We start from the raw sequence: 25,180 nt of genomic DNA on the forward strand, positions 1-25,180 counted from the left end.
TTAGTTTACCTTTTAAAAAAATTACTGACCATGAAATAGAAAGCTAGATTCGTCCGTGATGTTGTCTGTCTTTATTTTTTTTTATTATTATTGCTCTGAATGAGAAGCTTCAGTAAATTATGAAGGTTGCAAATGTTTTTCTTCAGCTATAAAACTTTGTGAGCTGGCCAGTAAAGGTTTTTGCCAAGAATGGGTGTTGGTTGTTTTATATCTGAATTTCATTGCCGGATTGGTACGGATTGTAACAAAAACTGTAGGCTTCAGCCTCTGCTTCTCTAATAAAGGACCACTGGTCAAACATGGATCTGTGTGAGAATCTGGAGTTTCTTAATATGTTTGCTGTATGTGCTCAGGCCGGATATACATTTACGTTCCGAAGTTGGTGTCTTTCATTTGCTCACTGTTAGGCATAATTTCTGTTTATGCTAAATTTTCCGTGCACATAAATACTTTTAACCATTTCTCTTCATTGTCCTAGCTCTACAGATGTCATAGAATATTTCTCCTTTGAACATTCACTGTTGTCTGAAACTTGTCTAAACGACTTAGAACATATAGCTGAGTTACTGTCCCTATTATTAGTTTTTTAGTTCTCACCTGCTAGGATCTTTAGCTATCTTTTAACTTAGAACTATTGTCTACAATGCAGTGAGCTATAGTGTGGACCTTTCTGTCAGCCCATTGTTGAGGATTGAGTGATTTTGTTGTCTATCCCAGTTTGATGCTCCTATTTTGATGGCTGCCTGTTCATGTTTATTCCTGCGGCTGAAGCATAGCTTATCCAGTATTGGGGTATCTTTCATAGATTCACATGCCTGAATCATTCCCCGTCGACGAGGCGGGAGTCCCACGGTAAATAAAAAGCAGTGCAAAAAGCACTTTGTAGTAGTAGTAGGCCCTAGGAATAGGCCTGAGGCCTAAATTATAGTAGCCTATCTACCTCATTATGTAAAAAAGACCAAAGTCTTTGCTCCAACCAATCAGCTCACAGCACCCTCCAGAACCCTCTCTGCAGAGCCAGCTCTCCTCAGATTTTCACCGCACGTCGTGGGTGAAGGGAGTCTCCCTGAGCTCTGCTCAGTTTTTCTTCAGTTTTTACTTCTTTTTGGATTACAAGCTCATACTTCATTTCTCTGACCCAATTAAGGTGATAATATGGCAGAATGGCAGTAAACAAGGTAATAGACTATGATTTATGTCTAACCTTTTCCTCAATAACTCTCACGTTCTGAGAGATGAGGCCGCTTTGGGTCAGAGACTTTTACCGGCCACTTCTGAGGGGAGAAGTCGCGCCAGGAGCCTACTGAGGGCGCGCATAAAAACCTGCCACTTCTGAGGAGGATGAGGTGAGGTTGAAGGGAGAAGTCGCGCTACTGAGGGCGCGCATAAAAGCCATAAGATTCACCTTGAGTCTTTATAGGCACTTCTCACAGAGGATACAACTCCCTTTTTTCATCCCTGACACTACATCAGGGAAGCCCTCTTGACCGGACATTAGGAGTATATACCAAATATCTCCATGTCTAATATTTCTGCCTCACCAAAATGATCCTCATCTACGATGATCGTCGACGACGGCCTCTTCCTTGATGGTCGTCGACGATGGCCTCTTCTACGAGGGTTGTTGACGACCGCCTCATCTACGGTGGTCGTCGACGACAGTCTCGTCTACGACGGTCGTCGACGACGGCTCCGTCTACGACGGTCGTCGTCGACTGCATCGTCTATGACGGTCGTCGACGACGGGCCTCGTCTATGACGGTCGTCGACGACGGGCCTCGTCTATGACGGTCGTCGACGATGGACCTCGTCTACGACGGTCGTCTACGACGGGCCTCGTCTACGACGGGCCTCGTCTACGACGGGCCTCGTCGACGACGGGCCTCGTCGACGACGGGCCTCGTCTACGATGGACCTCGTCTACGATGGGCCTCGTCTACGACATGCCTCGTCTACGACGGTCGTCGACGACGGCCGCACATTGATGACGGCCTCATATCTGACTGCTGATCTTTGATAGTGTCATCTACTATGGCAATGCCTAGCTACGACGGACGTCTATAACAGCTTTATCAAGGTAGCTTCATATACATATGGCCTCATTTGTGCATGGCTTCATCTATGCATGGTATCATCTATGGCTGACGATCATTCAATTGCCTCATCTATGAGTGCCTCATCTACGGAGGATATCACCTATTTTAACCTCATCTATGATGGTATTGCTATGACTGTCTTCTATGACAGCATCATTCACTAACAATGGCCACGTTTACCAATGGCCACGTTTACCTCCAATGGCCTCGTCTACCAATAACTTCCTCTGTGAAGGGCTTGCTCGAATAATGGCCTTGTATGCCATTGGCCTTGTCTTATAATGGCCTCGTCTACCAATGACCTAGTCTATCAATGTCTCTGTCTATCAATGGTTTTATCTACCAATGGCCTCATCTCCTGATGATCTCATCTACCAATGGCCGCATCTACCGATGGCCTCATCTACGAAGGGCAAATGGCCCCATTTGTTACCCTCATCTACGGATACCCTCACTTATGAATGCCTCATCTTCAATGGCATTGTATATGACTGTCGTCTGACAGCCTCATTTGGAAGGGTTGCTCATGACGGTCATCTATGACGTCGTGCTAGTCTGCAATTACCCCGCTTACATGACCATGTCTACGACAATGTCTATCATGAGATTGGCTGAGATGGCTTCAGCGGTAAGAGCATCATATATATTCTTAACGTAGTGGGCAACAGCTAGATTTTCACTGCCAACTACAGGCAAACAGAATATATCCTTCATGATTTGGAGGAGGTATGCATCACGAGAGTGGTACGTATAATAGACTAAGTCTATTCCAGCCGTTTTTTCTGCGCATAAAATAGAAATGTGTACTTACTAGCAGCCCATCCAATCTGATAGGCCACCATTCGACCAGATTCAGTAACTTCAGACTGCTCATTAGCAATCTAAAATCCTGCAATATTTATCTCCACACCGCCTTACAAAGAAGGATGTCGTCTGAACCTTATTAAAAAAAAAAAAAAAAAAAAATATATATATATATATATATATATATATATATAATATAATATATATGTATATAAAATAATTTCTCTACTTTGGCAGTGGCCTCTAGGTAGAGCTGACAATCTTTTATCCTTGATCGGTTTCTATGATCGTCCAATGTGGTTGGACATAGCGAATTTCAATGACCTCATTCCTGAGGACCGAAAGCGGGATGCAGGAAAGATTCTGTTGGAAGGTGCACGCCAGGAATGGCTTAAAGCCGCGACCTTCAGCCCTGAGTGAAGTTTCTAGGCATGGCCTATGATGAAGAGTTGTCGGTTTGCTAAACATTTGAATGAAGCCCCCTTGGTTATAAACCGGGCACTGATAATGCACGATCATTAAGCACCCTTTAATATGGGCGCGGATCTTTCAGTGAAGCGTGATGAAGGAGTTTTTTCATCAAGATGAAGATACCAAAACCAATCGGATGAACAGTATCAATCTCAGTACAGCCTTGCAGCCAGGCATCTTTCCGTAGATAGTCTGTCTACTTTCTCCCGTCACGAACGAGATTTAAGTATCTAGATTGAGACACTAACAGGAGGCCATGATCACCACAAGGTTCCAATCATTTTATCCTTTTCTCGCGTGGTCCCGAAGGTTTCAGGTTTTTGTTTCCAAGCAACAAGGAACTATATCTGACCAATGTGTTCTAAACCTAGTAACAAATGGCCACTCCCTGGAATTCAACAATCAGCCATATACTGCTCTGCCCAGGGGTTCCCCCTCCCCCTCGTTTTCACAACAATTATGTTATTTAAACAAAGGATATTTTATGGCTTCTCTGGATGGAGAGGGTGCGATTTTCCACATACTTGTCCACCCCAGACAGCACGAATATTTTCGCTTTCACGCGGCTGACGCCCATTATAGGTGCGTAGTGCTCCCGTTTGGGCCGAGTCGTCACCAAGAGCCTTTCACGAAGTATTTGGTACTAGTGGCAGCAGCATTGAGATCTTCAGGAATGCAAGTGTTCCCCTCTCTAGACGATTGGCTGCTTAAAGGTCCTTCTGAACACGAAATCAAGATTGCCACAGTAGATGTACCCATCTCATTTTTTCTCTGGGGCTGATTCTCAACGACAGCATATTGCAGTTAGGTCCTCTCCGAGTAAATTTATTTTCTCGGGAGCAGGTTTAGACACAATCCACAACAAAGCATTCTGGTCACACGACCACCAGTTGTGTTTTCAAAAAGGGGCAAGGTTAACTTCATAAGGTCAGTTTCAGTTCAAATGTTTGTTTCGTTCCTGATGATGTGCTCTTCAGCGATACATCTCATACCATTAGCATGGCTCAAAATGACACCTTTTCTGAAAGCACTACAGTTTGAAGATCAATAACCAATGGGTTCGTTCGACAATACCATCAAGGTTACGCCGTGCATGATCAATCTGTACATTGCTGGTCGCAGACAGAGAATATTGCCCAGGGTCGCACGTTCCTGCAAACCATTTCAGGGTTTGTTTTAACGATTGATGCCTCCATTGAAGGATGGGGAGGTCATCGTCAGGATTTGCAGAATTCAAGGTACATAGTCTCAAAGACAACGACAACAGCAGATCAACAGGCTTGAGCTCCACATTGCTGTTCTGTCCCCCCAAGCATTTTGCTTGAGGATTGAGGGTTTGTCTGTGCCAGTACAGACCGCAAACACCATCCGCATGTCTTATATCAATACACAAGGAGAACCTACATCTGCTATACTCTCGCAAGAGGTTCAGGAATTGTGCGAAGGAGTTGCATTGCACAAGATGTCTTGAGAGCCGAACAAGTCAGGGCTCTCCACAATGCTCTGAGCATGTCTCAGTCGGACTGTCACGAGTGGACGCCGGAAAAGGGACAGGTGAACCCAGTTTTTTCCAAGTTTGGGTTAATCTGGCACGAGATCCATGTGCATTCAGAGAGAACACGGACGGCCGATATTATGCCAGCAGGTTTCCTTAACAAGAATCAAAAAGGAATGCCCTGTCCTTGCAAGGGTCAGGGGTTTGTGCGTATGATTTTTTCCCCAATACCATTGGTTCTGAAGGTGTTCTGCAAGATGAAGCTGCAAGGTTACCATCTGATTTCAATTGCACCCCGTTGGCCAATATTGGTTCTCGGAACTTCTGCTATTGTTTATAGACAAGCCCATTCGGCTGCGGCTTGGGCCTACGATATTGTCAGGGGACGGAGATCAAGTGGTTCGTCTGGATCCACGGTCATTACTATTGCATGCACAGCTTGTCATTTGTTAGAGTTCAAGGGCATCAACGTTTCAAAGAACTGTTGTGAAATTTTGGCCAATTCTCGTGCCCTTGTGACAATTAATGCTTATCGCCTCAAATGGAAGCGATTTTGCGGTTAGTGTGAGGTGTTAGCAATTCACTCAATTACAGTTACTGCAGAACAAGTTCTCCATTATCTGCTCTTCTAGCCAAGTCTGGGCTTAGTTTTTTCTTCAACAAACAAAATGCGTCTTGCTGCTCTTTCCAGAATTAGGAAATGTTAAAATTTTCTTTTTTCCGCTCTTCGGTGCTTGTCATATAGTTTATGAAAGGGCTTTTCCGAGCCTTTTCTCTCCAGTGCGAGCACCCTCCCAGAGTGAGCACTCTGCATTGCTAGTGCGGTTAATGCAGTGTACATTTGAGCTGATCCATAAACCAGCTCTCAGATTCCTCACCTGGAAGGTTGCCCATTTACTGGTTCTTACTTCGGGAAAAAGGGTTCGTGAAATCGAAGTTTTCACTATAAGGAACGCCTCACTTTTAGAAAATCAGATCATCTGTTTGTGACTTATGGCCAGATTACATTGAGTATAGCGGTCACTAAAGCTACGTTTTCTAGATGGATAGCCTCTGCCGTCCAGTTCTGTCAAATCAAGGCTAACCGACCATTGACAAGGTCTGTTCGATCTCATTCCACAAGAGCTGTGGCACTATCTGCAGCTTTGTTTGCAGGGGTGACGCTTGAAAACATTTGCCGTGCTGGGACATGGAAGAATGTCCACGCGTTTACAAAACATTACTGCCTACAATCAGCAAATCAGAATGATGCGGCAGTGGGCCGAACCGTTTTTACGCCACATGTTTCCATAGGAATACATTCAGGTTCTAACGTTGGCTTATTTCTTAAAAAGTACATACAATTCAATTTGTTGTTTATAATATACAGACATGTGTTATCATATACTGAGTTTCTATGATACTAAGGTTCCTTTCCTGTAGGAAATTGCATGGTTTCTATGTTGGTTCGGAAGATGACTTGTTAATAGGTCAATCTTTAGCAGATTGTTGGTTGTTAACGGTACATTCATGGGGGTGCACTACAATAAGTCTCCCACCATCCGCAACCGACTTTGCCAGGTTTACTGCTTGCTATTCTGATTCAGGCATGTGAATCTATGAAAGATACCCCAATACTGGATAAGAAAACAAGTTACTTACCTGTAACTACGGTTATCCAGTATTGGTATCTTTCATAGATTCACATGCACCCACCCTCCTCCCCGGAGAGTCAGTTCTATAAGATTGGGATACTTGTTCCCACTTGTGCTACGAAAATCTGAGGAGAGCTGGCTCTGCAGAGAGGGTTCTGGAGGGTGCTGTGAGCTGATTGGTTGGAGCAAAGACTTTGGTCTTTTTTACATAATGAGGTAGATAGGCTACTATAATTTAGGCCTCAGGCCTATTCCTAGGGCCTACTACTACTACAAAGTGCTTTTTGCACTGCTTTTTATTTACCGTGGGACTCCCGCCTCGTCGACGGGGAATGATTCAGGCATGTGAATCTATGAAAGATACCAATACTGGATAACCGTAGTTACAGGTAAGTAACTTGTTTTCTTCTCCAGCATTAGATCTTTTATATATTCACATGCTTGCTTCATTCCCCATTGTTAGGATGGGAATCGCCAGTAATTTTAAATGGCAGTAAAGATTTTTAAAAAAATAGCCACAGCCAGAAAAAGTTTAGTAGCACATCCACATCATTTGAAAAAAAAAAAAAAACTTCAGACAATGAGGTGGAAGTGCTAAGCTCTACCTACTTCAATAGAGTCCTCCATAGCTCAGATTTCTACTACATGTCCTCTGTGAAAGAGACCCCAAGAAGAGCTCTATTCCAACCATAACCTGTTCCTCTCCTGGGCTACCATGGAATTAAAACAGCCCTTTCTTCAGCTTTGAGTGTACTGCAAGTTGTTCTTAAGGTAAATGCTGGTCGTATGTGCAGTTGTAAATACATATGCTTGGCATACTTCTGCCATGGAGTTATTTGGTCCTGATGTTTAACCCCTTCGACGCTCATGACGAGCTGGGCTCGTCATGCAGTAGCCTCCTGCTACGCTCATGACGAGCCCAGCTCGTCATGTAAAGTGCATCTGCTGCTTTTCCAGCACAGGGGAAAAATCCCCATAGCGTTCAAGGTGTTAATTTGAAGTGAGTCACAGGATGTCGAAACTCCTCCCTTAGTTCACAATGCACATGGGCACAAGTCCACCCTTTGTTTTTTTTCAACTCTCAGGTTTAGGTGTGTTGAGCTATGGCTCCGATAACTACATGTTTGCTTGAGCTGACTTTGGGCCCTGCTTCAGTTCATTGTTTACAGAGTAATTTTACAGTTGTTTGCTCAATTGCACTTGATTGGCTCCATACAAAGTCTATGTTGGTGGTCTGCATGCAAATCAAAGATACTGAAGTCCATGAATACTGATCGTGAGCACGGGGTAAAGACCCACCCGCAGAAACTGCCATATTGTGAGGAAGTGCACCTCTCCTGGAGGAGTGTGGGATCGAGCCCTGAAATGCCTAAAACTAAATCTGCTAACCACCACCACCACGGGCCCGGTCAGATCCAAGAAAACGTTTTGGAGCCAAGGCATCAGCCACTCCCTGCTCAGACACCTTCTTGACCACATGGCCCCAAGCATTTGTCTCCATAGCAAAAGCAAGTTTCCACGCTTCCTCCTAGTCCAAGGAAGAGAAGGCTCACTTTTGAGGAGGAACTGGAAAAGAAGCACCATGGCAAAGAGTGCCTAATAAACTCAAGGACTATAAAACATCATCTCTGCCTACCATATAAACGCTGGGGCTGCCCACCACACCCTTTGGCTCCGCCACCTTTTTTTACCATAGCCACACACCACCACTGAGCCTAGTCTCCAGATGTGCCGCCTCCTCCAGAGGAGTCTATTCACTCCTCAGACCCATACAGCCTTTAACGGGAGGGGGGCCCATATGATCAGTCCACTGGGGCAGGAAAAGGTGAGGTTTTTTGGGAAGACTCCAATCTCGCTTGCCTACTCCCCCCTCCCCCCCCCCCCCCCCAAAGGAAAAACTATAGAGCCGTAACCAATCAAAGCATCACCACTACCAGACAAATGCCACAGCATATGCTATCATACAGAGCAGCTCACCACAGCAATGCATGTTGTAGAAAAGGAGGATTTTTTTAATTGATAACCTCCAACACTAAACATGGCGTTCAATTCCTACCGGTGTTATAGGGTATGCTAAAGTCCACCTCTGATAACTTTAAAGACCCTGTCAGCGCAAGGGTTTTTACACCCTGTATTGAAAAGACAATCTTTTACTGAGGACCCCCTTTAAGTCCGGGAACCATCTTTGGAGGATCATACTGCCTGAAAAAGAGCATTAGCAAAGGCTACAGAATAGGCAGAGACCCTACTTGGAAACAGGTGCTACCACACAGTGGCATCATCACACTATGATGGATTCCACTGGTGGGAGATATGGGCCCTAATGCAGTATCTTCCTGAGGACTAACATCTTTCAGGGGGCCACTGGGCACACAGGTTACTGGGCCCAACTGTAGGGGTTGAGGCCATTTACTCACAACGAACACGATTGAGGGGTACCGGTGTTCCTACTTCCGTATGATATATGGAACAACTGTTATTAACTTACCAATCGAGGTATCAGGATTTCGTACAGCATGTTCCACTGTAGATAATATTGTATGTCTCTTTATGCTGAGTGAGAAGTATGTGAAATGAAGGTCTGTGTGGCATGTTTATGCCAGCAGTGCCTTTTGATCCTTTAGATAAACCTATACTTTGGCATAAACTTGAATTCAGAGTGAACAGTTGTGCCCACTGATAACCTTGTACTGGGATAGTTGGTTTAACAGTTCTATTGGGTACAAAATCTAATTTTCCAAATAAAAATGGAGTCCGCAATAGTTTAAAACAGCTTTATATTGGCCCCTCTGCTATTTCCTTATGTTTGTCTGACTTACCGTTATTATTGAGCAGTTGTTACTGACCCTCCAACATTAGGATCAAAGGAAGTTTTTACCTCCTTATATGCTCATGACTTCATTTTAATGTACTTTACTCGGATTGGTGTGCAGAAAAACCTGGACATTTTGGCCTCCTTTGCATTAATTCATAATCTCTCATTGAGAAAAAACAAGCATTGGCAGAGCCAATAGGTCTCCCCTTTCGGACCTTATAAGTGTTTAGCCATGCAACAGTTGATGTTGTAGCACCAAGGATATTGTGCTGCATAACTAAATACTTATAAGGACCAAAAGGCGAGACCTATTGGCTATTCCAATGCTTGTCTTACATTAAGCCATGGTGCACAGCAGCCTGCGCTGAAGAGCAAAATGTAGAAAAATCAGTGAGGGGTTGGGACATGAAGGAGGTGAAAAACACATTGGAGAGCGAGAGAGGTGGGTAGGAGAAACCGGGGAGGTGGGTTAGTAGCAACAGGAAAGTGGGAGTTTAGAAACGAAGGAAAGCGGGACATTTGTCCTTAAAAAATTTTAAATTTCAAACTTTTTCCAAAAACATGTTCCCTCAAGTTGAGCCTTTTGCTTGTAGCCAACACGAAAGCAGAAATTGTAAACTGCAGCAGAATTTGTACACAAATGCGCTTCTAGAAACAGGAAAACCAACATTGTCCCGCAATTATTAGGTGATATTCTGAGGTATTTTACAATCCAATCCGGCTTTTTTTTCAGGTGATGCCTTTACCCTGTGGCAGATTTTGGACAACGCGTGCTGAGGTTTGATCTCCGAGCACCTTGAAAGAGGGTATAGTCTGAATAAAGAGGAGTGGGAGGAGGGTGGGGCGATTCAAGACAAGGGCGAGCGGGGGGTGAATGAAAACAGCGAGCAGGAAAAGGGAGGGGGGGGGATGGTAGGTCAGAAGAACCGAGAGCTGGGTGGTCAAAAGAATGACGAGCAGAGTGGTCAAAACGACGACGAGCAGTAAGAGAGGGCGTTCAAGCAATGATGACCGGGGAGTGAAGGAGGGTCAAAGCAACAATAAGAATTGCTCACCTCACGCTGAAGGTTCAAAAAGTAAGTGCATAGGACCTACATTTTGTAACTGAAACCTGGACAGACACCACTTCAATACCAGACTGGAATATCGTTATACCTGCAGGGTATGCCTTCTTTTCACAGGATAGGGGCAGGGATAGCGATTATTTATCGTGACCATTTTAAAGTACAGGTGGAGACCATCTCTACTCTGCCTGCAGAAGCACTGCATTTTTGCATAAAGATAAACAACCTCCAGATTTTTCAGGGGATATTAATCTATCACCCACCCGGCACTAAAGCGACTTTTCCCCAAGCGATCCTGACGCTTCTGGATTCTTATACTGACTGACTCCCTCCCAATTCTTGGGTATTTCAGCTACCATCTAGAATCCAAAACCAACACCACTAGGCTGCTCGACAACCTTGAGGCTTTTAATCTCAACCAAATTGTAACTGAACCTACCCATCGGGCAGGGCACATGTTAGATGGGATTTTTACAAGTAATCCCAATATCATTCTGACCAGTCTGTAACCGCTTCCATGGACAGACCACAAGGCCATATACTTTAACCTTAAAGCTAAGCAGTTACATCCTAGTGCACAGGGTATATCATCCAAGGTACCGATCAGGCGGTGGGGCAAACTTAAGGATGGCGACTTGGAGTCGACCCTTGACTTTTTTCCTGCCTTTTTAGAAACGGATAACGGGGCTGCTCTGCAGTTCAACGACTGGTTACTGTCAGCCTTTGATTGGGTTGCACAAAAAAACTAGTGACTGTAAAAAGTTAAGATATCGTCACCTTGGTATACTCCAGAGCCCAAACGTTCAAAGTTCTGCTGCAGAAGCGCGGAGCGCCTCTGCAGGCAGGACTAAGACAACCAAAAGAAAACTACTTATAACCGTACCATCTTTCAATACAAGGAGGCAAATACTGCCGCAAAAATAAGTTTTTAACAATAAAAATCAAGAAGGGGGTAAATTCCACAAAGGAACTGTTCAAATCTGTTAATCAAACCGAGAGCAGAGGTTGTTCTGGGACGACATGAAGTTTGATCGTTTCTATCTCCCTTGTGGCGTCCCACAGGGGTCCGCCCTTTCCCTGACTATGTTTAATCTTTACGTCACCCCTCTGGCCAATCTCATCAGGAGGCATGGCTTCGCTCTGGTCTCGTACGCAGACGACTCCCAAATCGTCATTTCTGTTACCAATAAGACAGAGGCCACTGCAGCTAGGTTCCATGCTTGTCTCACCGAGATTATGGCCTGGATGAGTCAGAGCTATATAAATACAAACCTTTTTCCTCCTATGTCCTCCTGCTATCATTCCAAATCCAAATACCTGACTAACCTATCCACCACTTAAAATGTACTTGCATGTTTCACTATACTAATTCAACACTAATCCTCTATTTATCCCGGAGTAGCGTGATACTTGCCGAAAAAGCGCTTTGACCCCTCAGGTTAAAAAGCGCTATATAAATGCAATTACAATACAATCTGAAAAACACAGATAAAACAGGTGATGGAGTTTGGGCCGGGCCAGCCCCTGTGGAATCGGTCCTGGTGACCAACTGAAGCCGGAGAATGTCCTCGTCCAGTAGAGAAGGTTAGAAACTTAGGGATCATCTTTGATGATGAACTGAATTACGGTTCCCAGGTAAACAGCCTCACTGAATCGTGCTTCTTTCTCTTTGACCTTCTGAGAAAATGTTTTCCATACATCTCTCAAGAGCTACAAAAGGCAGTGATGGTTGCTCTTTTTTTCCAAACTGGACTATTGTAACCCTCTATTCCTGGGAATTGACAAATACCAGCTGCAAAAATTGCAATCCCTACAATATGCTGCAGCGAGACTCCTACTGGGAATCCCCAGATGAGTCAACCTCGGCCGGCATCAAATCACTTCACTGGCTACCCATCAAACAACGTATAGAATTTAAAATCTTAAGCCTTGTGCATAAGGCAGTTCATAGTGGCGGTGCCGAGGACCTTCAAAAACTCTTTTCACCATATGTCCTCCACACGATCTTAGATCGGCCATCCTAGGTCTCATCAAAACCACAAAGATAAGGTGGGCGAGATGGGGGGGGGCAGAGCAATAACACACTGTGCGGCGAAGTTCTGGGACAAACTGCCGCCCCCCCCCCCCCCATATGAAGCTTCAATCCAACCTTCAGCTCTTCAGGAAGAGTCTTAAAACCTGGCTGTTTACAGCCACATAGGTTGGTTTTTAACTACAATGCTCCTCCCCTCACGTCACAGCGCAATCGAGCGCTATACAAGCACATAAACATAAGTGCCGTCCTATCTATGGTGCCCAGGTTCCCACATGGCTAACTCAGTGGTGTGTAGGTAAGGAGCAAAGCAAATAATGGAGTTGTCTGAAGTGAGCGCTGTGTATATGTTGCCTGAAATAACAAGTGCGCACCTTGCGCTGAAGGTTTAAAAAAAGAAAAAGGCATGCACGCTCAGGCTGCAGCCGGAGAGAGAGGCGGAGGGGTGCACCCGCGAGTGTGCGGGGAGAGCAATCTGTTCTTTTTCAATGCACACACTCGTGCTTGTGGCGCGCAACTGCGCACCCCCGCAAGCTGTATACCCCCACAAGCACGAGTATGCGCTTGGAAAAAAGAGCTCCACAACGGCTAAAGGTCTCCTATGCAGTGCATGCACGCTACGTAGGCGAGACCTAAAAATGATGATAAAGGGAGCAAGAAGGGTTAAATAACCCCAGTCCTGGTTTTATAATGGGGGTAAATTAGAGGTTGTGAAAGAGCACTCTTACTTAGTATCTCAAACAATCTCTTGTGGGCTCCACAGGATAAATTAAAATGTTCTAATATTAAGTCAATAGGTATTGGTTTATTGCAATGTTTTAATGCACAGGGAAACACGTGCAATTGCTATTCAAGGGTTATGTAGCAAATGTTCCTCCTTTAGCATTGTATGAAACAGGCAAGATCCAGGTCTTTTCCAAATATTACATCTCTTATTGAATCTGAATAGTGAAAGATTTATGTTTTGGCCTTCCGAGTTCAGCTCAGTTGAAATGAGCATGTTTCCAGGTCATTTTCTTCAGTTGTTTAATTGTACGGAAAACTCATTAAAAACGATTCCGTGGAGCTAACTTTAACATGATAGGAAAGGGACCTATACCTTTTGGTAAAATGTACTCCCAGTACTTGAAACAGGTGGATTTGGGCTGTGGGAGGTGCTTTTCTCGAAGAATAGTAACACCTTGAAGGTACAGTAAAAAAAAAGAAAGCCATGAAGATGAGAAGCTCCAAGGTTGACCTACACCATATCTCAGAGATTAAGATTGTTTGTAAGCTGTGGTATGATACCATTTTACTTGAAGGCTAATATATGTCCTACTGTATGAAGAATTGTTATGTAAAGAAAGTTTGGTCAAATGTAGCTAGGGAATACATGGATCAACATGAAGGTAGGGAAGTAAGTTCCCCCAGGGCTGACTGGCCCTAACTCAGTCTTACCTGTGCCTGCAGGCTTGGAGAGTCCAGAGTTCCTCAGTGGTAGCAGCTGAATCAGGTCAGTTTGCTGCAAGTGGACCAGGCAGACTGCACTCAGTAGGCGCAGAATTCTTCACCAGCATCACCGGATGTTCTCTGCGGCTCCTCCCTGCAGGGGATGTGTCTGCTCTGTCCCATGATGCAATGATCCTGAAGCGGGCCCCTCACTTTGATGGCAGTGCACAGATGGTCCCATGGCAGCCTCACTTCTGAAATGGGGTGACGCTCAGGTTTCTCATCTTGCTGCTCCTGATGACCCCCTCTGACATAGAGGGTCCACATATCCTCCCTGTACCAGGCTATTGAACGTTTGGAACAGCGAAGTCTTAGGCTGTGCCCCTCCTAACCTATGAGGTCACAACTCACTACTGCACAAGGGCGAAGGCATGGCCGCCTTTTTGCGGCAGCCCCTCTTGGCATATGGGGTTGCAGCTCCTCACTATGCTTGGGTTCTGGCCCCATCGACACGGCTCGATTCATGGCTGCCCTCCTCTAGCAGGCAGGCACTAGTGCTACATACAGTCTCTAAAGAAGGTGGTCTTGGATTCCCTGGGTAATGTCCTCCCACCCAGCAAGGAGACTAGCAGGCATTGGCCGCCTGTCATGGTCACAGGCAGAAATCTTGCAGAGCGTTCCCCCCCTTACATGGCCCGTCTGGCTGCTTGCCAGAAGACCATTTTGGGGTTCCCCTTTTCCCCTTTTTATAGTCCATTTCCAGACACCAAATGTGATTTGGAGTCTGTCTTCGAAGTTTGTGGAGGTCTGCTTCTTTTTTAAGTGCCCACTCATCTTCCTCTTGTAAGTAGTCTGTCACAGCAGTAGCGACACCAAAGATGACACAGGACGGCTAAGGGAGTGACTAGAGTTCATACCCAGATGTCGGTCACAGTGATGTGTATCAAAAGGCTAGCCCAGGGCCCCACCCCTACTCTTTATGATTTTCTTATCAGGCCCTTCTTCCTGAGCTGTATATGCCTCTTCCCTGTAACCTTTGACGGAATCAAAGAGCACCCATTGAAGTGTACGTGGGGTAGCGCGCAAGGAGTCTGGCTCTCCCCTCTCCAGTGTTTGTCCAAACTAGCTTACAGGAATGCAGCAATACACAGGTCTGTCTGGGAAGATTCCTCTGCCTCCTTTGCTCATGTTTCACCATGCCGGCCTTAGTCTCCCCAAATGGAACTCTATATCCTCAATGCATTTAGAGGTATGCAGAAACTGGGGGCATGTATACAGCGTACACTCACTGCACAGCACTGTATCCTTCCTGTACTGTACCACTCACTCGCTCATATGCATTTAATATGTAGTCACACCACTACATTCTTCATGTATTCTGCTCACAGGTACACATACACCCATCACATGCATTTAATCTGTATGCACGGCACTACATCCTTCATATGTTCTAACGAGCACAGGTACACCTACACCCAACACATGCATTCAACTTGCACAGTAATGCAGTATCCGCATATTGTACCCATTGCAGGTCCACACCCCCAGCACAGATACATCACTGATATGCTGCACAGCATTGCATTCCAAACCGATGTAGGCCAAGGGTGAGTTATGCGCACAGCAGGGGAACTTGGTGAGCTTGTAAGCCTTGCTCCAATGATTAAAAGACCCCGGTTACACCTACTGATCACTATTTCTGGTGAAGACAGCCTCCCACCACTATGAAGGTAGCACTTTGGGCATCCCTCCTGGTCCAAAAAGACTGCAATCCGTGAGACTGGCCTATGTCATGGCACACAAGCATGATTCGTATTTGCCTATGACAGCAAAATCCAGCATTGGGGATCCAATGGCAGTAAAGTTGTTGGGGAACTCAGGGCAGGGGGTCACGTTCATTACCATGCAGAGGACTTATCTGTCCTAACATGGGGGGAGGAAATTGTTGCAAAGGAGAAGTGATTTCCGGTGCGAACATATGGTACACCCAGCATACTACAGACACTACCTCACTTAGTCCCAATACCAGTGTCTTGTTTCGTAGACATCCGAATATCCGGTTTAAAGCCAGAGGTACACCATAACCTCAACATTCTATTCAAAGGGGAACATCTCTTTGGAAATTAGGTCGGTGAAATGTTGAACCAATAAATACAGATATTGCTAAATTGATGGTGCCTGCAAGCAAGCACTGGGGTGGGGTGGGACTTGGGGGGGGGGGGGGGGGGGGGGAGATGTTTATGAGCTTATACCCGCAAAGACCACCCAAGGTATATCGCTACAAACATACCAGTGGCAAAAACCTGCCCTCCACGACCCTCAAAACAGGATATTCAAGGGGCAGTTATAGAATCCACAATCACAGGGGTAGAGGTGCCTTTGGAAAAGGAAGATCCGCCCTCTAAGAACACTCACCCAAGCAGACCCCCTCCCCATGTCACAGAACACTTGTGGAGGGGAGGATAAGGGATTTCCAACCACAATGGGTTCTTGCAGTAGTCCTGATAAGCGACTGACTCAAATTTCAGACTCCTTCCTGAATCTGCTCCATCTTCCAACTCCGGTTCTTCTACTTAAATAGGTAACTACTTGGGAGTACCACCACGCGCAAGCCTTCCACTGATGTTCTTCATGGCCCCTTATTAACATGGCCCTTGTCCCCTGCGCAGTGATTTCACACTTGCCTGACGCTTCGCCTCATCTATCCTTACAATACCTTCTGATTGATCTCTTGCCTGGACACTTGTCCTGTCCTGTGCCAAGTTCAGGTAACTGTCCGCTACCTGGATCCTCTCTCTCCACTTGTCTTGGGCCACTTTTCTCCACTTACCCGACCTTTTTCTCCCTTCCCCTTTATAGCACTCTTGAAATTATTGACCTTTGTCCTGAAATCTATCAGGTTGAAACTACGTTGACTCCCCAGCTTAGAACTTTGGCGCCGTTTATTAATTTCAAATTCAAAATGCCAAGATTGTATATAATTATTTTTGACCACATTACCTTTCATACTACTTTCGCCATTCACGCTGTTTTTCACCCCTGTGTCACTGTGCCGTTCACTATCACCAGCACCCCCAGTACTCACTTGAGTGGTATGGTCACTTGTATATTGAATTGTACTGTAGTGCTGTTATAACTACTTACAAATAAAATCTTTCCCACTTACCCTTTCTATTGTGGTCTCCCTTCTTTTCCCTCATGCCATCTGATTTATATCACTGTTTTAAATTGTTCTGTTCTAATGATTTCCAGCGGAGACATTGTTTGTGACAAACCTTTTCCCGGTCTCACCTGGGTTAAAAGGTCTACTCCTGTTTTTGCTTCTTCTACACATAGCTGGTACCTCTACACCAAAAGGGAATAATCATCTTGGGCCTCAGGCTGCTCAATCAATTAATCTTGTCAGAGCACTTTCATATGATCAACTTACAGGTTGTTATCCCTTTGTTTTGACAAGGAGATTTTCTGATCGCATCGACGCCTACTACCACATCTCCATCCTACCAACCCATCAGCTGTATCTCTGGTTTGTATTAAGTGGCTAATCCTACCAGTTCACATTTCTCTCCTTCAGGGTTACAACATCTCCAAGGGTTTTAAACAAATATCTTGCTGTTGTGGCCTCTCATCTCCGAAGGGATGGCATCCACATGAAGAGGAGCCCAATAAAGGCCACCAGTGTGAGCTTCTACTCTGGCAAGTCTGTGGATTTCATACAAAACAGGGTACCCAGTGGCATTGTCTAGGTGAGTAATGATTAGTGGAAATAGGGACAAAAAAAGTGAAAACTATCCTCTGATGTATTTATATCTATTGGTTTACAACTGAAGCCGAGGGTGAAGATATGGCAACACTGAGGCTGCTCCCCTCCTGCGGGGCAAGAAAGGAGGATCATTTCCCACAATACAGTATAAATGATTGGAAAACACTGGAGTACTCGGTTGCATATGTATAACTTTCCCTGTGAAATGTGCATCCAAATTGGTGCTAGATTAGAGAGGGCAGGTCCTGATTGAGGCCCATTGCACGCATGCCCGCATATAAATAGGTCTGAAACACGTTGACCTTCCAAAAAAGGGCAGAATAATTCTATATACTTTTTGTTGTGTTTAAGCCTATCCACCGGAGACCTCAAAGGAAAATCTGGTCCGCCAGGAGGACATTTTCTTTTTTTTTTATTGTCCCTCTCGCCACGAAGTAGCTTGATCCCTTCAATATAAAGGTACAGGATATCATCTCCAAAAGGCACTTCTAGCATATACCCAGGGCAACTGGAATTGCGCTGAAATGGAGGACTAAATTATGCAGCATGGTGCAGCACATTTTGTTATATCGGTTCATTATATCATTTTCACACATTAACACTGTCTGGACAAGGGAGGCGTGGCTAGCTGCCTAAAATGGCAGACATGTCCTGGTGAGGCTCCGTACCCCTGGGGGGGGAGAAAACTCTGATTAAACCTCCTAAAAATAGACTCTCACTCACCATAGTCACCGGCATGTACCTGGGAAAAATTCCGATGCGGACTACAGCGGAAGCTGATCCTGAAACCCACTGCGATGCAAAGGCGTGAGAGTGTGCCGGCAGCTGCGGCCTGTCTGGTTCGCTGCCGAGACTGGGAGATCAATTTGCATGCAGGCCACCTGATGTGTGACGCTCTGGGAGCCGTGGGGCAAATCGAGACTCTTTTCCACTAAAATAAAATACGAGATCCGATCTGGTGCCCCCCCTTGTTGACGTCACTATATTTGAGGGCCGGGTGGGGACGTTGATTGCTGGGACCTGCCCGATCCCGGTTCTCATGTACATTAACTCTGCTGAAGGTACAGTTACAGTAAGCCACCCACCAACACCTAGCCTGGCCAAGTTCGAAGGGCAACCCGGCGATGTACCACATCACAGATTGGGGGCCAAGCAAGTACTAGCTTAGTGCCCATCTTCCTGGCGCTACGCAAAGACCGTAGGGGCCTGCTGGTCTGCGGGGGATAGTAACGAGCCCTGCGGCAGGGTTCTGTAGAACCGTCCGCGTGTGTCAGCCCTACTCCTGCAACTCTGGCGCGCTGCTCAGGGAAAACAGTGTATGTTCTCATTAGTCGCCAACCCTCTGTCATAACACATCAGCCCGGCTATGGCCCTTTGCACCTGACTGTACCTGGGAAGACCAGGAGCCTACTCACCTCTCAAGGCTCCGCTTGAGGGTGAGGTACTGGGGTGCAGGTTGTGGCGTGATCGTGCGAGCTGGAGTGCCCCCCCATCCGTCTGTGCTTATATGTGTGTGAGCACCATCATCCATCACAACCAGTGTACAACATGGGCAGAGTTAAGGGTAAAATACTGGAAGGCCACTCAAGTGTTAAGTTGCCACATTAACGCACCTGAGATCTCCAGTAGGCCCCAGCACCTGGGGCCCCATCTTCAGAGACCGCGGAGAGTACTCCCGACAAACTGGACTTGATCCTAAAAGAGATCTGTGAATCTAGGTCAGCACTTGAGCAGCAAATTGGAGCTCTCACATCTGGCCTTGCGCTGCTCAGTGTGGACCATGGAAAGCTGGCAGAAACGGTCAAGGAGCATGATCGAACTTTAAAAGACTTTCAACCCCAAATCACTGCAAACACTACACAAATACAACACCTCCAACAACAGGTCACTAACCTTCAAGATTGGGTAGAGGACGCCGAAGGCAGAAATAGACACAATAATATACGTGTAATTGGCCTCCCCGAACACAGCGAAGGCACCAGAGCGGCAAACTTTATGGAAGCCTGGTTCAAAGACCATGTGGCCCAGGACTGACTCTCACCATACTTTTTTGTAGAAAGAGCCCATCGGATACCAACAGGAGCACCAAAGACTGGGCACCCCCAAGACCTCTAATCGTAAAAATTTTAAACTACAGGGACCACGACGTCCTCTTACAAAATGCAAGGGAAAAAATACAGATTCAGTACGAAAATCACTGTATCTCGTTGTACCCAGACTACACAATACTAGGGCCTAGAAAAAGATAGTCTTATCAAGCCGTCAAGAAAAAATTGAGTGCGGCCCAACTTAAATACGCATTACTGTACCCAGCCAGATTAAAGATCATCCATGACAAATAAACGACTTTTTTGACAGCCCAAATGACGCCGAGGAACTACTGGAGGTAATGAACCTTAAACCGAGCCAGAGTGGCCAATCAGATTTGCTAACCCAGGGCCACAGCAAACCACAGAGACCTGAATACCACCGGACGCCAAAGAACTATCAGAGTAAAGATAGCACCGGCCCAGGAACAGCAGCAAATAGACAGGGAAGGGGCTCTGACTGTGGCTGAATCGTTCAGGGATGGCAGCCACAAGATCTCTACAGACTCTGAGGACAGCACACTACATTCGGACTCTGATCACAGCATCACCCTGTTCCCCTCTGTTACACCTCAGACTGTAGATGAATTAGTAGACAACTGAAGCTATATAATAGTCACACTTACATGAAGGGTCCAGCGTGTTAAATGCTCCCACGATGTAAGAAATGCTACTGATCTACCAGTTGTAACTGTATTCCCTTTTATCACAATAATTCAACCGAGGTTAACATGCCCGAAATTGTATTGATATGTTAATTGCTTCTCTCTTTCATATATGGCTTACACCCAGTCTGATTCTTTGATCCTGTACATAGACCAGAGGTCATGCACGATGTATTCTGTTTGAGTCTCACATGTAAACAAGTTGTGATAGTCAAATAATAACTATGATATGTTCATATTCCCCCCCGGGCTCCGTCGAGCCGCCAAACTCTGCGTTTGCAACATGTGCAGTATGGAGGGTGACAGCGACCCCCCACCGAGCATATGCACCGTTATGTGTAAATTGTACGTTGGGATTAGTTGTTGGGCCCAGCGTTGTTTGGGAGCTGAGCCAAGTATTATTAGTTTTAAGGTAAGGGGGGACTCCTGGTCTGCAATAGTTAACAGGCACCGCGATATAGGGAGCTCCATATACCATAGAGTCTTATGCCTAGAGATTGTACTACCGCAGGCTCCTACAACCTGCTAACCTGGAATGTGCGGGGCTTGGGAGCAGTACAGAAAAGGCACCATTTCCATGCATATCTCCTTAGGCGCAAAGCCCACATAGTCTTCCTTCAAGAGTCGCATCTTACTGACCCAGCGGCCCAGAAAACCCGCAAGAAATGGCGAGGCCATATTTATTCCACTAACTACTCAGCATTCGCTAGAGGAGCGACTATCTGGATCCGGCATGGGGTCCCATTCACAGAACTAGATCGTCGCAAAGACGACCAAGGGAGATACATCCGGTTGAAGGGCACTCTTGATGGCATAACCGTGGTCCTGGGGGGCATATATGCCCCGAACTTCGACAAGGGCAAATTCTTTCATCGGCTCGGCACAACATTAGTCTCGTAGGATACAATTCCATGGCTTCTGGGAGGAGACTGCAATGCAGTGCTAGATATGGATTTGGACAGGTCACACCCCCATTACATGGCGCTAGTGCCTGCAAGTTAGCAGAGATGCTGAACACCTGGCTAGAGGGATGGGCTTTTTCGGACTTATGGTGCCGTTTGCACCCTACACATAAGGAATACTCCTTTTATTCGCCAGTCCACTAGCTCCACACCAGGATAGACAGATTCTTAGCTCCAACGCCTTAGTCACGCAGATCTGTCAATCCACTTACTTAGCTAAAACCCTCTCAGATCACAACCCCCTAGAGCTTACACTTGCCTGTGGTAAAGTACAGATCCCAGTGCCCACCTGGAAATTGGGTCCACAGTTGCTAGAGGATGCCTCGTTCCGCGCCACTCTATCTTATACCATCACTAATTATTTGTCTCAAAACTGGAACACAGTTTCCTCCAACTTATTTGAGTGGGACGCACTCAACGTGGTGGTGAGAGGGGCTGCAATCGGACAGATGGTGGGAGCCAGACAGGAAATGCATCAGAGTTTGATCAGAGTAGAAAATGTAATGACCACTTTAGAGCAAGTAGCAGTGACAGACCCAGGCAAAAGGAATGCTTTACAGAGTGCTCGCATTAGTCACGCTGAAACAATCAAAACTTTGTGGGTTATAGACCACAGAGCCTTTATGCAACGGAAACACTCGGAAGCAGATAGAGCTGGGACATTACTAGCCCGAATAGTACGAGACAGATCTGAACCATCAATTATTACTCATATTAATACACCGTCCGGTAGATCTGTCCACACGCGACAAGAGATAAACAAAGCCTTCTGCACTTATCTCAGTATTCTTTACGCAGCCGCAGCATGCAACACTGACACCTCTATAGATGACTTTCTACGAGATCTAACAATCCCCTCCTTACTCGCAGACATACAGGAAGAAATAGCAGGCCCCATAACCCAACAAGAAATGCGTATCTCGATTAAAGGCCTAAATCGTAATAAGGCGCCTGACAGTCTGCCCATAGAATTTTATCAAACCTATTCAGATGTCCTGGTCCCCAAATTGGAAGAAGTATATAAGGCGTCCCTGGAGGCTGAACTCTTACCACAATCCACCATGCAAGCCCTGGTCACTTCCATGCTCAAGCTGGGCCGTGATAGCATAGATATTTCTAATTATAGGCCTCTATCCCTACTTGCAACCGAATATAACATTTTGAGGAAAGCACTCGCTAATCCAATACAACCATATCTCAACACCCTCATACACAGTGACCAATGCGGGTTTCTGCCAAATCGCAGCACGTCCCTTAACACTAGACGGTTACATTATGTTATGAAAGCTACCCCGGCTGACTACCCGGCCGCGGCTTGTCTGGCATTAGGCCTTTGATTCCATAACCTGGGACTATATGTTCACTATCCTACAACGCTTTGGTTTCCCTGTTGACTATCTCAAATGGGTGCGCCTACTCTACACCTCTCCCACGCTAGAGCTCGCACCGGACAGCATATTTCTCGCAAGTACACGATCCACAGAGGTACACGGCAGGGATGCCCTCTGTCCCCCCAGTTGTTTGTACTGATGTTGGAACCCTTAGCAATAGCCCTGAAACAGTTGGCAGAACAGCTTGGAATACCCATTGATAGCACTGCCCACCTCACCTCCATATACGCAGATGACATCCTCCTGTACCTCCGTGATTTCTCTGCCGAAACCACACCCCTCCCCACTATTTTTTCCACCATTGGAAAGATCTCAGACCTTGTTATTAATCCAAGGAAATCACATGCCTTTTTCTTCCAAGAGGGGCCCGCCCAGATGAGTTGCAATTCAGTACTTATACCCTACCTGTAACCCACACCACATTCAAATACTTAGGAGTACAGGTATATAGATCACAGGCGGATCAGCTGGAGGGCAACCGCTTGAAGGCCATCACAGCATTACGCTAAAGTGTGGCCTTTTGGACATCCCTGACCCTTTCGGTGATGGGACGAATTGCCATCTCTAAGAGGGTGATGCTCCCTCGGTTACTATATTTTTTCATGAAATTGCCCATAGTGGTTCCACAATCCATATTCCTCACGGAAACACTATCCTGGTGGAGCTCATCTGAGGTGCAGGTCGCAGAAGAGTGAGCCTTCAGAAACTACAACTAGACTCCCACAAGGGAGGCCTAGGGGTCCCTGACTTCAGAGCATGCTACTATGCTTGTCAAATCCAGTGGCTGTCCTATTGGATAGTGGGGAGGAATCTACAAGAAATCGGGTTTACGTCAAGGGATATTGACCGGGGTACGCTACATTCCCAGATCCTGCCCAACGCTAAAATTCCCCTGGAGGGACCCCCATTGCTGAAGATTGCACTACAATGCTGGAAGAAAGCTCCGCAGTATACTTCAGAAGTAACCCCTTACTCGGCCAATATGCCATTATATTAGGAACACTTGGGCACCACAACGCAGGGAACCCCCACAACATGACCTGGTCCATTTACTATATTACATGGGGAATGGAGGACATCTTGTCAAATGGTTGTACACGGTATCAGGGCGCACGCCGACATCACACTCACAAAACTTAAGACAAAATAGGCAGAGGACGCTGGCTTAGTACTTACCGACAAAGCCTGGGCGAGCATGCTAGAACATCCCAGGAGGGTATCCCGCAACGTTAAACTAAAATTTATCCAAACAATGGTCCTACATAGATCCTACCTCACACCACAGAGAATACACCATATGTTCCCGGAGGCCCAACACTGCTGCACCTGCTGCAAAGGAGACAAGGCGGATTTTATCCATATGCTATGGGCCTGCCCGCGTATACAAGATTATTGGAATGATGTTCGACATTCCCTGGGAGAGACCACACACATAACAGTTCAGGACAGTGCCCTAGAGTGCCTTATGAGGGTCCGTAGACTCACTAAAGCCCAGAAAGTTCAACAACGTTTTCTGGACCTTGCCCTTATACTAGCCATTAGAGCCCTCACTATGAGATGTCTATGAGATGCCTGACATTGTCTAGTTGGTAAGATGATATGATACAATGGGGTGGTGCTGAGAGCACAGCGCTTAGAAGAGAGGAGGCAAGAGGGTTACGGAAACAGTCTATCTCAATGGAATGGGACATTCTGTTAGAAGACTTCAAACAGCCAGATCTAATCCCCGCACCAAACATTCCCTCGGAATAATCTACTGTCACTCCTCATGAATACATGGCTAGACCCACACAGACCCCAGTCTACATACCACAGATTACAGAGTAGGACCAACAGCAAGCACCATGTTAATAACCCTATCAGGCGACCATAGGAATCGGAAACTGCAGATCAGGAGGGAGGGAGGGAGCAGGAGGTGGGTAGGGACGAGTTCGAAAGTTAAAGTTAGTTTAAACCTAAACATGCTTGGTATTACTGATTTCAATGTAATATTATTTTATGCTTATATGAACATACCTCTCATACCGCAAATGCGGACGTCAGACGAACTACATCTGTAACCAGAAGTTATACCATGGCCAAATATGTATTATGTATAAGTCGGAAACAACAAAATACCTTCTGTATCAAAACAGTCATCCTTTTATGCGGATAAGGTTTTCAATAAGGTATGTTAAAAAAAAAAAAAACACTGTCTGGACAAAGTTTTCACCTTATTAGTACTGAGTTAACACCCAAATACAACAATATGCAATTGAAAGGTGACCAGTCATCCTTTACAATGTGTATTCTGCTGCACAGGAACAAGCGTTGCCACATTTTTAGTAACTTTTATGATCGGTTTGAGCTAGAAACAAACATTTTTTGTTCAGATCTGCAAACTATGTGTGATGTACTGTTTTTTTTTTATTTATTTGCACTTTTTTTGTTTTTCATGTTTATCTTTGAATAAAAAGATTTATATAAATAGCAG

At 45.8% G+C, this 25,180-nt stretch overlaps 1 protein-coding gene across 3 annotated transcripts in view; it reads left to right on the plus strand.

Moving 5' to 3' along the window:
• HNRNPUL2 (heterogeneous nuclear ribonucleoprotein U like 2) overlaps window positions 1-25,180 on the plus strand; it is a 473,541-nt gene that overhangs the window by 42,332 nt on the left and 406,029 nt on the right. The gene's annotated exons all lie outside the window — the stretch shown is intronic.

Source organism: Lissotriton helveticus, chromosome 9, assembly GCF_964261635.1.
Source record: "Lissotriton helveticus chromosome 9, aLisHel1.1, whole genome shotgun sequence".
Classification (NCBI taxonomy): Eukaryota; Metazoa; Chordata; class Amphibia; order Caudata; family Salamandridae; genus Lissotriton; species Lissotriton helveticus.